Below are 5,306 nucleotides of genomic sequence, written 5' to 3' on the forward strand. Positions count from 1 at the left end.
AAATACAGTCACATTCTGCAGTACCAGGGATTAGGGCTTCAACATATGAATTTTGGGGGGGATGCAATATGTGTGCATTAAATACATTTTAAAACTATGAGCATAGAGTTTATCAAAGAGTTATTAAAAATTAAATTAGTTGGTTAATTGTTATATTTCAGATGTAAATTCTCTTAGAAGGAAAGTCTAATAATTTGGTGTTCCTAAATGCTTAACTGACTTGAGGTGGACACTGAGAACTGCTATAGTGGAACTCTCAGAATTAGTGATGCTGCTGGGTCTCAAACATCACTTCAGAGGCCTTCTCAACCAGACTGTGGCCTGATTGGAAGCAGAGATTTCATCTCATTAAATCTTACGGCCGGGCATGGTGGCTCATGTCTGTAATCCCAGCACTTTGGGAGGCTAAGGTGGGCGGATCACTTGAGGTCAGGAGTTAGAGACCAGCCCGGCTAACATAGTGAAACTCCATCTCTACTAACAACACAAAAATTAATTGCCATGCACTATAATCCCAGCTACTCAGGAGGCTGAGGTAGGAGAATCACTTGAACCTGGGAGGTGGAGGTTGCAGTGAGCCAAGATCGCACCACTGCACTCCAATCTGGGTGACAGAGCGAGACTCCATCTCAAAAACAAACAAACAAAGAAAACCACCACCACCAACAACAAAACACCCGTAGCCTAATACCTGAAAGGCATTCACCTGATATAGTGAAATCCATCACCCCAAAACCCTGCCCCTTCCATACCTGTTTTTTGGTTTCACTGAGCCTCATTCTCATCCCCAAGCCTATCTCTCATTCTCTTGTGTCTTAGCTTTCTGTCATCCTTGAATGGCCTTTTCCCTTGAATGCCAACTTATTCATCATGTTCTGACTTATATGTTACAGTGCTTACTCCCTCGTCTCTCACAGTATCATACACATTTTGCTATTTAGCAAATATCATGATGTATTTTATTTTTTAATTTTTAGAAAATTTTTGAGACAGGGTCTCACTCTGTCACCCAGGCTGGAGTGCAGTGGCACAATCACAGGTCACTACAGCCTCGATCTCCTGGGTTCAAGCCATCCTCCCAACTCGTCCTCGCAAGTAGCCGGGACCATAGGTATGGGTCACCACATCTGGCTAATTTTTAAAATTTTTTTGTAGAGATGGGGTCTCACTATGTTGCCCAGGCTGGTCTTGAACTCCTGTAATCAAATGATCCTCCTGCCTTTGCCTCCCGAAGTACTGGGATTACAGATGGGAGCCACCACATCCAAAGCATGATATATTTTAATCTTTTTAAATTAATTTTTAAAATAGAGACAGGGTTTCACCATGTTGCCCAGACTGGTCTCGGACTCCTGAATTCGAGTGATCGACCCGTCTTGGCCTCCTAAAGTGCTAGGATTACAGGCATACACCACCACACCTGGCCACAGCATGATGTATTTTAAAGGTCAATTTTCCTGTCTCTCTCACTAGACTTTAAACTTCTTGAGGGCAAGAAAAAATATTCTATTACACAATAAGGACTTAGTATTAACTAAAGGAGTCTGTCTGCAATTCTGCATGGTGCTTGGGTGGTGGTCATACACAAGGATGGGTACAGAGAATGGATTTGCCTTAGCCCCATGTTTTCCCACACCCAAGAACACCTACTTGCTCTGCCTGACTCCAGGCCAAAAAGAGGACAGAGGTCATTTCAACATGAGGCCCCAGGATGCTCAGATCTACCCTCAAAGAGTGCCCAATCAAAAATGAACTCTGGAAGGTGATTACTCTCTATCCACCATCCACTCTTCTTCCTCTCAGCACTCTGCCATCTGACCCTAGCACTGCCAGCTTCTCAGTCCAGGCAGGCTGCAAGAATGGCCTGTCTTTGGAAAATGTATATGACATTAGATCATGGAGGGAGGAGGGGGTATATTTTGTTATGAATGTGACTGGAAAACAAAATTGGGAATAATTGTTTCTGGGACGTGATATTACGAGTGACTTTTTTTACTCTGCAGAATAAGTTGTACTGTCTAAATTTTCTGCGAACAGAATGTTTGACTTGTATAATTGAAAATAAAGGCCAGGGCATGGGGGCTGTTGCCTGTAATCCCAGCACTTTAGGAGGCCAAGGCGGGCAGATCACTTGAGGTCAGGTTCAAGGCCAGCCTGATCAACATGTTGAAACCCTGTCTCTACCAAAAAATGCAAACATTACCCGGGCGTGCTGGCATGCACCTGTAGTCCCAGCTACTTGTGAGGCTGAGGCACAAGAGGTGCTTGAACACTGGAGGCAGAGATTGCAGTGAGTCAAGTTTGCACCACTGCACTCCAGCCTGGGCAACAGAGTGAGATGCTGTCCCGCCGCCCGAAAAAAAGAAGAAAAGAAAAAAGAAAAGAAAGGCAGGCATGGTGGATCATGCCTGTAATCTCAGCATTTTGGGAGGTTGAGGCAGGTAGATCACCTGAGCGCAGGAATTCAAGACCAGCCTGTGCAACATGGCAACATCCTATCTCTACAAAATATACAAAAATTAGCTGGGTGTGATGGTGTGTGCCTGTAGTCCTAGCTCCTTGGGAGGCTGAGGTGTGAGGATCACCCAGGGAGCCATAATTGCCCCACTGCACTCCAGTCTGGGTGACAAGAGACCGTGTCTCACAGAAAAAAAAGAAAGAAAAAAAAAGAAATGTGGGTCCTTGATGCTATGAGATTACTGAAACAACCAGGAAAAACCTGAGCAGCTGGCTGAGGAAGACTCGGGAGGGGAGTCAGTTGGTGCCATCCATCCCCTGGCTATGGTTTAGCACTTCCTATTAGTGACTGTCCTCTCTACTTTAAATATTCATGAAAATGATTCTGGGAACGTGGCTGGCTGGATTTTCTTTCCCTCCCTCCCTTCCTTCCTCCCTCCCTTCCTTCCTCCCTCCCTCCCTCCCTCCCTTCCTTCCTTCCTTCCTCTTTTCTTTCTTTCTTTTTCTTTCTTTCTCTTTTCTTCCTCTCTCTCTCTTCTTTCTTCCTTTCTCTCTTTCTTTTTCCTTCTTTCTTTCTCTCTTTCTTTCTCTCTTTCTTTCTTTCTCTTTCTTGTCTTGCTCTGTTGCCCAGGCTGGAGTGCAGTGGCACGATCTCGGCTCAAGGTAAGCTCTGCCTCCCGGGTTCATGCCATTCTCCAGCCTCAGCCTCCCAAGTAGCTGGGACTACAGGCGCCCACCACCACACACTGCTAATTTTTTGGTATTTTTAGTAGAGACGGGGTTTCACCGTGTTAGCCAGGATGGTCTCGATCTCCTGACCTCATGATCTGCCCGCCTGGGCCTCCCAAAGTGCTGGGATTACAGGTGTGAGCCACCACGCCCCTCCCTCCCTCCTTCCCTCCCTCCCTCTCTCCCTTCCATCCTTCCTTTTAGATGAGGTCTCGTTCTGTCACCCAGGCTGGAGTGCAGTGGTGCAATCATGGCTCACCACAGCCTTGACCACCCAGGTTAAAACAATCCACCCACCTCAGCTTCCGAAGTAGCTGGGCCACAGGTGTGTACCACCATGTCTGGCTAATTTTAAACATTATCTGTAGAGGTCTTGCTGTGTTGCACAGACTGGTCTTGAACTCCGGGGCTCAAGCAATCCTTCTACCTCGGCCTCCCAAGGTGTTGGGATTACAGGCGTGAGCCACCACATCTGGCCCTGGCTGGGTTTCAACAATAGCAATTCACCGAATCTTTCAATTGGCTGATTCTCTTATTGTCAACCAAGTTTCCAGACCCTGGGGACTCGGTGAAATACAGCTCTCTGTCTTTGTCCACCCAAGACTTTCTGTTCATGCTTCATCAGAGAAGAGGTGGGCAGATGTTTTTGGAAGTAGCAATCAGAGTCAATCACCTCATATCTGAATTTGTGTTATGAGGGAGGTTCATTATCTCGGGGCTTGTGGTAACCACAACGGTGCATCACTCAGATCTTCCTTTAAGAAAGAAGTTGCTACTCAGCTGCAAGCAGTGCAGTTAGCCAATAGCCTCCATTTGTTAGCATCTGCAAGATCTGTGTCAGCTATTGAGCTGAGGTCATGCTCTTCTTGGGCATCCCCCAGCCAATAACTAAGCATGGTAGGGATACTAGGGCCTGGCTGTTTTTGCCTAATGTGGGGCTTTTCTAACGAGTTATCTTTGTTCTAGAACTTTCCAGAGGGTCAACCAAGACATTCTCAGATCCACACCGTGGTCTGAGGCTTTTCCTACACAATCCTGCTTCTTCCCCACTCTTACCTTTTATAGGCATAATTATCCCCAACAAACCTCTTGAAATCCTGACTCCAGCTCAGTGAATCCTACTGACAGAATTTTGCACCTGTGTATCTGTGTGTGTGTGTGTGTGTGTGTGTGTGTGTGTGTGTGTGTGTTTGGTAAGAGACTCATGAATATGATTAACACCTAAGTCATCCACGCAGCACTGAAGGACCTACTAATTTAGCTAACATGTACAAAAGCCTACTCTTACAGGAACTTTGTTCCTATTCTCAAAAAAGCCAAGTCTAATAAGGGAGACAGAGAAGAAAATAGATCAGCCAAATATATTGTGGTATCTCAGTGTATACATGCATGCTTCTAATTCTTTAAGTAAATGGAAACCTCTATGGGTTCTCAATGTTCTCATCCTACTGTTTTCTTTAGCGGGTTGAACATTCCTCCTGCAATCTTGTTTATTATTTTGCTTTGCAAAGTATTTTGCTACTCACATAACAAAGTTACACTCAAATGCACATCCAGTTGGGAAATTCTAACAAATTCTAAATCGGAGATTTGAAATAATAAGTCCCTGAATAACAGAGTTGATTATATTGTCCTCAGGATTTCAGTTTCTGGTGCTTTTGTTATTTTTGGCCCTGAAATGACTGATGATCAGCAGGTCTGATAATGACAGTGATGACTGAAGTCCAGAAATAATAAGGCATAAGCCATAGTTACATTAAAGCCAATAATAATAATAAGCCTCATACCTTAAATCCTTAGTTCACTAATTGTACCTGTAACCTAAGAAACCACAGCAAGCAACTGTTGAGAGGAAATCCAAGAACACAACAGAGGAGCCAATATTCTGTAGCATCACAGGTGGATTTTCTCTGTTGTAAGAAACTCTAAAAGGATTTGTTGCCACCTTTCGAGAGTTCACAGCAAGGTAGAAGTTGAGGCACATGTTAATTTTTTGAATCACTTATAAAAGGCCATAAATGATATCTTTGACATAGAAGTATCCAAATCTACCAGGCTTTCAGCATCTTTTCCTTTTATATATATATATATACATATATGTATATATATATATACACATA

This window comes from Rhinopithecus bieti, unplaced genomic scaffold (genome assembly GCF_001698545.2).
Source record: "Rhinopithecus bieti isolate Rb0 unplaced genomic scaffold, ASM169854v2 scaffold_6380, whole genome shotgun sequence".
NCBI lineage: Eukaryota > Metazoa > Chordata > Mammalia > Primates > Cercopithecidae > Rhinopithecus > Rhinopithecus bieti.